This window comes from Lissotriton vulgaris, chromosome 11 (assembly GCF_964263255.1).
Source record: "Lissotriton vulgaris chromosome 11, aLisVul1.2, whole genome shotgun sequence".
In the NCBI taxonomy this organism is placed as follows: domain Eukaryota; kingdom Metazoa; phylum Chordata; class Amphibia; order Caudata; family Salamandridae; genus Lissotriton; species Lissotriton vulgaris.
In genome coordinates, this window is record NC_141699.1 from 94,070,785 (window position 1) to 94,083,112 (window position 12,328).

The window sequence follows — 12,328 nt, forward strand, 5'->3', positions numbered from 1 at the left end:
TGTACTTACGTGACATTTCAGGGGTGCAGGGGGGGTCCTTTGGACTCCCCCTGCACCCTTGAAATTGCATTCTCATTTTGCGATTCCTTAATTGCGAATTTGCAAAATGAGAATGCCTTCCCATTGATTCCTATGGGCCTCTAGGCCCATAGGAATCAATGTAAAGCGATTCCTTATTTGCGATTCGCAATTAAGGAATTGCAAATAAGGAAAATTAAGAAATCGCAAAAACTTTTGCGATTTCTTGATGCATAGGAATTTGCGATTCCTAAATTTAGGAATCGCAAATTCCTACAATGATGCATGTGGCTGTTAGTAATATAAAGTCTAAGCCAAAAACCACTGAAGAACCACCTGTCCCAGCAAGACCTGTCTGGATTCCAAAGATTGGGGATCTGGTCAGAGAAAACATCGCGGTGAAGAAGAATTTTGGGCCTTCTTACAGAAAAGCAGTACCTGTCTTAGCTGTCAGCGGAACAAGATCAGTAGTACTACCGCCATTTGCTGGTAAAAAGGAGAACAGAGTTGTTTCCATCGACCTGGTGAAACCACAATCATGTGGCCAATAATAAGTAGTAGGCCCAGTGGAGTCCCAAGAAATAGCAGAAGACCAAATCTTGCTACAATCCAAGAGGTTCAAACTGTAAGACTAATCACTTTCGATAAACCATCAGTGAATAAAAAAGAACTATGCAACAAAGCCATTGAACTTGTGCCTCTTGAAACCCAACTTGCAACAGTTCAAGAAACACCAGTGTACAACGATGTAGCCTCGGACTATACAAATGCAACAAAAGAAAATGCAAAGATCAATGGAAATCCGGAAGCAATCCCACCAATTGACAGAACTGCATCTGGCTACTTTATCAACTTTGATGACTTTTCCGATGATCCTAGTGAACATGGAGACAAGCCAGCAACAAAAACTTTCAAAATGAAAATTACAGAACTTTTTCATCAACTCAAAGAAACATATCTGATTTCCCCTTGAATTGAACTATGGATTGTATTAGGTGTACTTATCCTTCTACTTTGGCTAATCCTAGTTTTAATTTTGGGAAAATGTATTGATGGAAAATACAGTACAATGGACACAGCAAGTCAGAACATCAACCTGGTCCTGAAACCACACAGATCCTCTCACATAGAGAAAAGAGAACTATCATCCGTAAACATCACAGCAAAGCCTATACCTGGTGGTACAGCATGGGACAGAACTGACTATGAAATCTATGGCCCGGTAGAGCTCTTGAAGTATCCACACCAATTCAAGATTTCATTAAGTGACTTTGTGACACCAAGTTCGTTTTCTGATGATTGGGACTTTGAAAACATTAATAATATGATGTCAGATTTAGAAATGTCAGCAAAATTTACAGAACATGTTTATTTACAGGGTTCATCGAATTATTTCAAGATGTAAAATAAGAAAGGAATGAAAAATATGCTGACTAATACTAAATTGATTTATTCTGAAAAAATTTATGACAAAATGTCAACATTTGGTTTTGAGTTTTGGAAAAACAACATTGAAACAAAAACCATCTGGGGAACAAAAGAATGGCATTATTCAGAGCCTGCATGATCCCAGAACAAATAATGTTCCTGAATGACACAATTCAGCAAACAACCCGTCTTGGCTTAGCTAAGATAAAAGATTTAAATAACCCGTCTATACCAAAACCTATGCCTGATAGAAACACCACTACAGATGAGGGGTTAGACGTGTCCTATATTTTAAAACAAAACAGAACATATCCTGATTGGAAAAAATGGTTGATCTGGCTCATAGACACAAATAACTGTCAAAATAGATTCCTGAACAAAATACAGGGGTTCAAACAGAACAGGCCAGACCCTAGATATTCCCAGAGACAACATCCGGGGATAGTAACCACATATAGTGTAGGAAAACTATGCCTTGACTGGCTACAGAAATCCACACTTCCTGAAATAAAGCAACACTTAACTTTACTTAAAGAAGGTGCTGACTTGCGAGATTTCATAATGGGACCTCGCAAACAGCGTCAAAAACGTTTCATATACGCCGGTATATACGCAGCTTACAATGAAGCTTGAAAATTGAAACAAATTGAAACTGCAGAAAAAATACGGGAAATTTACCGTATCAATTTGGAGAAATCACTTTCTGTAGTGGACAATGGGCTAACGACTCTGTCCTCCAGAATCTATTCACTGGAAAGCATTGTATCATCTGCTATTGATATAATAGAGCAGGACATGCTAATGTTACAACATGGCCAGTCCCAATTACATTCTATTGTACAGCTAGGTTGGACGTTGCAAAACCTGCGTTCAGGCTATGTGCCATGGCGATTAATCAACACAACGTCATTGTTTTCTATCTTTAACCTTACTGATAAACAAATCAGTTTGGCACAAAAAGGAGCAGACTATATGATACTGAGCATTGAAAAACTTGAGAGATTACCATTGACAATGTCAGAAAGACCTGTCATTGAATGGATAATGCATGGCACCATTACAATCCCGATTACGACTTTTCAGTTTCAATACTGCCAAAAATATATACCAGCAGGCCTGTATGAAAGGTTGGGTAAAGGATACATCAAATCATCCTGGAATTTACCTTATACACACAAATGTTACAGTGAAGGGAAAAAAGAGGTATTTCTTAGTGGTAATGATTGTAAAAAATCACTAAGCAGGACACTCCTGTGTCAAGGTATTAACTTGCATGGGACCTGTGAAAGTTCTTCGAACAACCTTTCATGTCATCTTCAGGGCACCCCTACTACACAGATAGAGCCATTTTTCAGACAGCTTTCCAACGGTAGCTACGTTCTAATAAGTGATCACAGCTGCTGTGGCATGGTGCCAGGAAAAGCCTATCTCGTAACTGTGACGGCCATGGTCATTTGCTGTATGCAAGTATTGTATCCAAACAGCAATCCAGACATGGAGGCGGCAATATGGCCTTATGTGAATATCTCTTCTATTCGAATTGATACTTTAAGCAGAATGAAGTCTATTCTTTTAGAGAAAACTGTGCCTTTAACCTCGTCCAAAGAGACGTATGACCTGCAAGTTGCAAGGACAGCGGCAGAGATACATACCTAGGCTTTCCTGTTTTCAGTTTCTATTTTTGGTAAATTCTGGTGGGGTTTTTTCAGTGTTTTCAATATCTTAAAAAACAGTTGTTATCAGTGGTTACACATTTTCGTGCCACTAAAAACAACAGAAAAAGTGTTTTTCCGGTGTTTATGGAACGTTTTTGCTTTTATTATTGCTTGCTTTCTGCACTGAAAGAACATGGTATATAGACAGTGTACTTATAGTGTATATGAGTGCCAAATAGATTTTTGCAAATCAATCTTATTGTAGTACACCATACAATACTTCTTCAGTGAGCCTTTGGGTCATGTGCGCTCGCTCTTTCCTTCCCATGTAATCTTCTGTGAAAAGCCCCACTCAGCATTCATAGCCCCTTGGTCTGAGAACCATCAGCTAAGGGACACAGTTGGGATGACTCTTTCTTTGATGCCCCATAAAGCACAAAATGATAAATATGTGCGTTTTAGTTCCTGTGCATAAGACAACAGTGCACCAGAATGGTCTAAATTGGACTAAAAAAGCAATAGCATCCCTCATTAACTCTGAAGATGGTAAAGATGCTTTCAGCATACCATCTAACAAATGGCAAGGATCTCCTACAGGAAATCACTTCACCTCGGGTATCAATTTTGACAGGTCATCACACAACTTTTTTATACACGTAGCTGAATCACTCAAATACAAACAATATCACTCCAATCTTTGTTGAACTTGGAAAGAACCTTTTTTTCAGAGCATTACAAGTGACACTGAGTTAAATGCATTCCAAAAGTCTGGTGTCATGTTTTCACCACTATCCAAGATGCTTGGTGATATATATACTTGTCACTATACCTTGCACTGAATGTTTAAAGCCTGAGCTGTTGGTAATTCACCTACTATCAATACTGATCCACTAGAAACTATGGTCTGATGTATTAAGCATTTTTACCGAATTCTCTGTGGGTAAATGTGATGACACATATTAGGAAAGATTTTTATGAAACCAGCCATTTTACCTATCAGTGAAAGAATAAAATGCAGCCAAAATATCAAATATGAGTTTGATATTTTCTGATTCTCTACAGTTTATACAATAATTAAACTAGACCTAAAACATGAAACTAAACCCTGCATCTTTAGACCAATCGCCACTAAACTGAAAAAAGTAAAAGGAAGAAGAAACAACATTTTAGTGGCATCCCTAAAGAACAAAACTCAAGGAGAATAATGTTAGCAAGTCTTCCTCACTGCTAGCTTGTATAACAAAGTTAGATTGTATTGACACCTTCAGGAAGAAAATAATGACTCTTTCACTCTCATTTTCCTTTCTTTGAATGGCATTTAGTTTGTGGTTGTGCAGGTGTTTTTTCAGTGTTTATATGTTTTCACCGGTGAGGGCTATTTATCTTTCGGTGGGGTTTTATCAGTTATTATAGGTTTAAACCTAAAACCCCACAGCCTATACATACCCTATTATCGACAAATTGCCTGGTGCATTTCGTAGAAATGTTAAGTCAAATCTTAAACATGTCAGATACCAGTGGCATCGCACATGTATTTAAGACAATTTTTTCGGGACTGCTAACACCCTTCGAAGCAGTTCTTAGCATCTTCCCGAATTTTGTGCATTCGCTCTTCGGTGGCCTGCCTCTTATTTTGAGACTCGTAGCAGGAATTTTATTTTTGTTCCTTCTGCTCCGATATGGATATGGATAAGTCACAGACAAAACTCTGGCTACGATGGAAGAAACGATCCTAGCAATACGATACAGAGACCGTATCACTAAGGTCCTCGGATTGGCCCGGCTAAGAGATCTGAATACTACCTGGTTTCTTTCATTCAGACCAATTTGGCAAAATTGCATCTTACCTGTGCTTCGATGTCTGCTATGCCGAGAAGAATGCGTATTGGACATTTGTCTTACACTACCATCAGCAGCACCATTGGATATCGACGCTTTGCTTCATCCTGTAACGACTCATGCAACGTGTTGTCCCCAGCGGCTACCTATTCTGATGACGGCATTCGTTGAGACTTTACCATTACGATTAAGTGGCGGTGAGGTACGAGATGAAAGCGGCACCACACAGGTACCCTTCTGTGAACATTGCTGATCCTGACATCGATTATGGCAATGCATCACACATATGCTATTTCCACCTTTTCGGAGTTGGCCCAACTTTCACCTACTGTTGTAGACAAATTTTTTACTGGCCTATCAGAAGTAATGTTCTCCTCTAACAACGAGAATAATATTTGAAAAAGCGAGCTCTCAGCGTTCCCTGAACTCTGAATTCGGCCTTCAGTTTTGATCAACAGAACTCCAAAAAGACAGTGAAACTATTTTTTTCTCCCTTCCCGAGAATGAAATTATTTTCCCCTAATTTCCAAAATATTTACTGTTTTTTGGCACATGATACTCTGCTTAAAGTAGAACTATTCTTAGAGAACAGAAATTCTATTTTTAGAGACTCTAGAGACAATATTTTTAATCAGCCTCTAGCATATGTACAATCTTATATAGCTTTGTGATGAAATGGTCTCAACCTTTTTTCTGTATTCAGAGCCATTTCATAAATGTAATTTTTGCATTCAGCCTATATTCATATTTGCATTTCCTGAATGATAGCTCTGCTTGAAAGCGTACAGTATAATACTCATTTCGTGTATCTATACCATTTCAAATGCATTTCATTGTATTTTGAGGTGGGTTGGAAAACACATGCATACCTATTTGTTTATATATTGCTTAGTATTTAGTAATGATGGACATTATACGTGGAGTGACTGCCGCGGCCCTGCTTGCTGCTGGGCTAAGTGGCGGCCTGTGCGGGCGGGGCACCTGGATCGGGACCGACGGCTGAGGTAAGGATCAGGCGGCATGGGCGGGAGGGGGCCGGGTCGGGGCGGGCCGGGAGGGGGCCAGGCCGGGCCGGGGCGGGAGGGGGTGGGGGCGGGAGGTTGGGCGCAGGCTCCGGGAACAGACAATGTCGTGGCGGGCGGGGGCCAGGGCGGGCTGCATGCAAGCCTCAAATGCTGCCCCCAACCCATTTCTGCCCCAGGCAACGCTGGGGCGGGCTGCTAGTATGTTTATATATTGTTTAGTATTTAGTAATGATGGACATTATACGTGGAGTGGGTGTTGTGAATGTATCTAGGACCCTAATTAAATATTCCTGATTCATGCCCTTATGTGGTTATGATAAATCATGTCCTAATGAAGGCATAAGAATCTTACCCATATTCAGTCTTAGCCCACGCATCCCAAATACGGCAAGGCTACTTCCTTAGATTCCTAGAGAGCACAACGAGTTCTTTCGACACACCAAACCTTCAGCAACCTGGGAATTCCCCATGTCTTTGTTTTGATTTGTCATTGAACTCCTGCGAGCACTAAAGGAACAGTCAGTTCTTAGTGACATCTTTTATTGACGTCTTATGTCCAACCTTACGTCAAACACGGCAACTTCCAGGTATAAATATACCAACACTTCCCTTAAGCAACACACTGTGGTGTGGAGCAGAGGGGCTATCTACTTATCCGAAGCCCAGTTGATGCAAGAGCCGAAGGAAGCCGCCCCTCCCCTTTGACACACTGGAGAAGCTGCCTTTTCTCACGCCGAGAAATCCAGCTCTGGTGTTTCCAGTCATCCTTGCAGGTTACTGGGAGATCGAGCCCTGAGAAACGAGATACAAGACCTCCTTCATTCTATAACCAAGGTACGGAGCTGATTCAAACCTTAGAGAGAATTCTTGATTCAGATTCTTGGCAAAAAACCCAACTTAACTTAAAACTGCAACTTACTTACTCCTTCACACGTATTAGGCTTAGGTCAGGTAAACCGGGGTAGGCGTATCTTAGAAGCACCAGTTGAGTTCATTGGTCAATGTTTTTATGTATGTAAATATTTTATCCGTTTTAAAGTATCATATGGCTAAGAAACCATATCAATGTTTTTACAGTATTATGTTATAATACTCCTTTTACTGTACGTACTTTACTTCATAATAAGTATTGCAATTCTGGCAATTCATTTCTCTTGCATGAGAAAGAAGACTGCTCAATAAAATATCACCTTTTATTGAAAACGCCCGTCTTTCTATTTTCTCTGCACCCTGGTGAAATTAAGCATGCACGATTGACTGAGTGAAATAGCGGTCTATTGTTTTCACACGACTCTGGAGATACACTCCTTATTCTGGGGGAGCAAAATTGTCATGTTATATGGTTGTCAGAAGCTAATCCCTTCTTGTCTAAATCAGGGAAGTTAACCCCTCCCTATTCATTCGAGAAAGTTTCTAGTGATCTCTGAGCTGGCTGGCAAAACTAATTAAGTCTAACATAGTCAGTAGAGACCTAGATGACCTCAGTCCTACGTCTACACTGCTGTTTATGTTATTCCAATGCGCAGATCCTATTGGGAATATAGGAACTACACTACAGCCTCAACATATGCAGGCTGGAGTAGGCACCAAAGACCTGGATAATCTGAAGGGCATGGGCCCCATCATTTCAGGGTTGTTCAGATATAATAAGGCATTGTCTGTGTAGAGGACATTTTTGTCACTAACCATCAGAGACCACTGGGAGCCACGGAAGAGAGAATACATGTGCACCCATGCTGCCAGGGGTTCAATTGACAAGGTGAAAAGTGGTAGGGAGAGGGGCCTGCCCTGGCGAATGCACCCGTCTATGTTGAACCAGTCCAACAAAGCTCATTCAATGCACACTCTCACTCTGTATAGCAGTTGTATTGAACTGGTGAATTTTTATTCAAAGCCAAACCGGCTCAAGAGGGGGAACAGATAGTCCCAGTTCACCAAGTGAAATGCCTTTTGGTAGTCTACCAACAGTAGAGCCGGGTGACCTGTTGTTGGACATTACCCTTCTTAGGAGAATTTACCCCTAAAACTTGTTTTCTTTTTCCTTCTAGTCTTTGCTGACTCTCTCCACAAGACCTTAAGAATCCAGGCACCTTTCCACTGTACTGCAGAGGGAAGGTGCGTGCAGCCGCCTTGCCCACATTGGACCAGAGGTGCATACACGATGGGGTTAGGTACCTTATCTCCCCACCCTATAGACAGGCAGTGACTGCTGTGCCATCGCTTTACACATTGCCTCTGGAGTAAGCCTAACTTCTCCATGTCAAGCCACCCAAGGGTGAGCATGAGTTATACAGCAAGGTCAATCACCCTCCCTTGAGGGGAGCAGTAGGTTCTGCCTGACTGGGGGCATCCCTTCAGCCAACCAGAAGGTTCTCGTTCCAACATTTTGTAGCAGCTGTGGGGAAGGATTTGCATTTGCACAGCAGTACGGAGTGAATATATGCATATCACAACTTCAAGAAGGCAAATATGTTTCTTTGTTTCCTGCAGTGTAACTGATCGATAGATTGGCCAAGAGGTTGGTAACTGTTGTTCCCTATAGATCTCTATTTCAGCTCTCCCTAGTTTGCCACTATGCCTTGGGTCCTCCCTATTTATTTATTTTAAGTTTATATAGCGCAACAGCTACCCCCAACTGGGGTGACCCAGCGCTGAAGCAGACAGCAACAGAAGGGGCCAGCAGAGGTCTAGAGGCTGGAAAAAGCCAAGTCTTCAAGGCACATCAAAAAACGGCTTCAGATTCAATTGTACGAAGAGAGAGAGGCAAGCCATTCCACATTTTGGGTGTAACCATTCCAAACACTCTCCCACCCTTTCTAGAGCATTGAAAGCGGGGGATTGTCAGTAGCTGAAGGTGATTGGATCTCCCTCCCTAAGGAGGACTTGTTCGAGTTGGCTGATCTTAACCGGTCTACGGGGATGCAGCTCAAACAGTTCTGCCAGGAGAGGGAAGAGATTGAAAGGGAAAGCGACACAAAGGATGATTTTAAGAACGCTCTGCGAGCAGAGGCCCAGCCAGAAGGGTTAGTAAATGGTGAGAGAGATCCTGAGTCTTGTGGGACGTGGGATCTCCTTGGCCCGAGTTATCAGTGTGTCCTCCAGGGGAATTTCCTCTAAAGAGCTGAAGGCCTTGAGGGAGGTAAGGTCTCTATAATTAGAACTTGCCAGACAGGACAAGGAGCAGGCCCTAGCTCTTGCTAAATTGGGCAAAGAGCAGGCTCTTGCCAAAGTGGAAACAGGGCAACCCCTGACTAAGAAGAGGCTAGCCATAGAAGAAAAGAACATGGCCCACGTGCTGAGCCTCAAAGAATTGGATATTCAAACCCTAAAAATAGGGTCAAATTGTAGCAATGGTTGCAGCGTACCTGTGGGACCTGACAGTGAAAGTAGAGGTCTATGCTGGAAAGAACAAATCCACTGAGGAGGGTCCCCCGTCATAGTAGGATGGGTAGGAGTGGCCAAAATTGGCAACCCCCAGTCCAGCACCAGGAAAGTACTTACCCGAAGTGGGAGGTACGGATTCCCAGGAAAAGGGGCAGGGGAAAAAAGAACTCACCCTTGACCCCTCGCCAGTCCTCTAGTACAGACTCGTAGCTGGATGACAATGTACAGGAAGCCATCCCTTACCACTGGGCCCCACTTTCTGGAGTCACAGAGGACAAACGTCCTTGGGTGGCCGGGTGCTTGGTTAGGGACCATGGCGGCTGTTGGCACCCTCGCCCTGGTACTGGTCCAGTGAACTAAGGTGGCCCGGGGGCTGGGATGGCAGTACCACCCATCAGATTGGGGGCCACACCCAGGGGTGGGCCCGAGAAAGGGCAAGAGGGATCCTACTAGGATTATGGGGCCTAAAGCTGGGGGGGGTACCACTGCAGTGGTGGGCCTTCGTCCGGGGTCCATCGTCCTGAGCCAGGCAGCTTATCAAGGGAATAATTCAACTGCCCTGGCTTCGGCTGGGAGGTGGTCATGTTGGACATGGCCCTCCTTAGGTAATCTAACCCAAAACCCTATTGCATTTTCCTCCTACTTTGTGCTGACTTTCTCTGCCCTTAGGAATATGGGCACCTTTCCTCTGTACTGCAGAGGGAAGGTGTGTACGGCTGCCTTGCCCGCATTGGGCGATGGGTTTAGGTACCATACCTCCATGTGCCCCGTAAGTAACCATAAGCAGGTACACCACATACCAGGGGTGGGAATGGCACTGGCTAATAGTGGGACGTAGCACTGAATGTGCCACCCACCAAACAGCCTGTCAACACTGTATCTGGCCTGCCATTGCATGCCTTTGGTGCGCCAGTGTGCCCCTGTCCAGGTTGGCATCACTTAGGAATCAGCCAACTATGAGTGGGTTTGTCCCATACAATGAGGGCACCCCCTGGGAAAGCCCTGAAAGGTGCAGGAGGTAGTAGATTGAAGGCCAGGTGGCTACATATGGATGTCCCTTTCCCTGGTAGTAAGGAACCCCCACATGTGGGGATTAAACTGCCGTGGAGTTCGGCTCTTCTCATGCGATACTCCTGGGGTGTTGCTGATTTTCTTGTGTGACCTCAGGGCCCTAAGCACATCCTCACTATCAAGGCTGTGTGGAAGTGCTTGTGCCTTCCTACACAGCAAAGCAACAGGTGCGGGCACAGTGTTCAGAAACAGGTGCCGGTCTGCCAATTCAGACCTGGGAGTGTACACTTGTACCTGGGGGGTCTTAACTATGCACCCAATCAACCATTACAGGCTTGGGAATATGCACCGGCCCTAGTGTTGTTTCAGATACATGTCCAGCCTGCCATTGAAGGCTTGAGGATGCGCCCTGGCACCTATGGCATTGTGTGCCTGTATCCTTGGGTTCTAACACCTCGGTCAGCCCTGCCATCGCAGGCCTGTATCTGTCCGATGGCACCCATAGTGCTAGTGGCAAGATGCCCGGTCCGCCATCAGAGGCGGGGTGTGCGCAATTGCACCCATAAAGAGTCGAACTGAGTCTGGCTGGCCTGGGTAGGGTTGTGAGCGCTCACTCACAACTAAGGTGCTAGAGCTAATCACTGGCATCTACTGTCACTAAACCCATGAGCAGTCTGCCATTGTAGGCTGCTTTATGTGTACACCCATCCCTATTGTACCCATGATTGTGTATGCCGCCTGCCATCGCAGGCTTGTGCGTGGGCACAGACACACATATTAGTTAAACCTGTGTCCAGTCTGCAGACGCGGGTCAGCACACTTGTACCACTGATGCTGGGATTATGTGGCCAACCTGTCATCGCAGGTCTGTGTACACACTAGTGCACGGGCACACAGGTAGTGAGGAATACTATGTGTGTTTTCTCTGTCTAGGCGTCTTATTCTTCCATAAGATAACATGGGGAAGTGGGTGCAATTACTTCTAGCTGTAATAGTGGATTGCAATGGAGCAACCTCATGGTGATCCCTATCAATGGATTTGCCATGTCAAACCCTTTCCATTGGTGAAGAGGGTTTTGGCATAACTCGCTTAGAAATGGCACCTACAGACTATGTTTTAAGGAGGCCCCCCTCTTAGTAGTTGTCTGGGACTCGGGGGAATATGTGTAGGAATTATGGGATGTCCCGCTCTCACAGATCCACAAGACCTGTTATCCAATGGAAAAATTCTGTATGCATCTGAGAGTTTGGGTATCTAGTAAGGATCTAGCAGCAATATGCAACAAATATCTAATATGCACCTAATACATAGAAAATCAGAAAATACTTCAGATATAGGGTGACATTAATGTAAACTAATACAAATACAAATAAATTCTGGTAAAAGAGTGCGAGTTTATTCTTTTGATACAAATTGAGTCGTATCGTAATATTAAAAAGAGCAGTAAAAACAGACATAGATATCAATAAACATAATTTTATACAAGTGAATTCAAAATAAAAAGAATCACGGATTAAAGTTGACGGGGCATTTCGGTTTACCTTATAAGACACCTTCTTCAGGACCGATTCTTTTAATATTAGTCTTTATGTTAGAGTCCACTTTAATTTTTAGTGGAATGTTGTGCCCCAGTCTTGTACGATCTGTTGGCATCGGTTGAATTTTGTTCTGAGGCTGTCTATCTTATTTAATCAGATGCCAGGCCTTCCACACTGTGGGAGGGAGCCACCGTTGTATTCTGCTTGCAGAGTTTCCTATTCTCTTGGCGTCAAACCGCTGCAGTCAGTTGCACCTATGTCAGGATTTGCACAGAAGGTTTTCGGGGGTTGTCCTCCCGTTCTGATTCTTTTATCCCACTGTACTCGTTTTCAATAGTTACGGCCTCCCTGCTCCTTTGAAACGAAGAAGAGAGCCGGCGACACTCTGACGAGGAGCAGGGAGGCTGTAACTATTGAAAACGAGTACAG

At 43.7% G+C, this 12,328-nt stretch overlaps 1 protein-coding gene across 1 annotated transcript in view; it reads right to left on the bottom strand.

Annotated features, from left to right (window-relative positions):
• Window positions 1-12,328, bottom strand: part of LOC147679024 (solute carrier family 2, facilitated glucose transporter member 9-like) — an 803,060-nt gene that overhangs the window by 479,565 nt on the left and 311,167 nt on the right. The window lies entirely within an intron of this gene.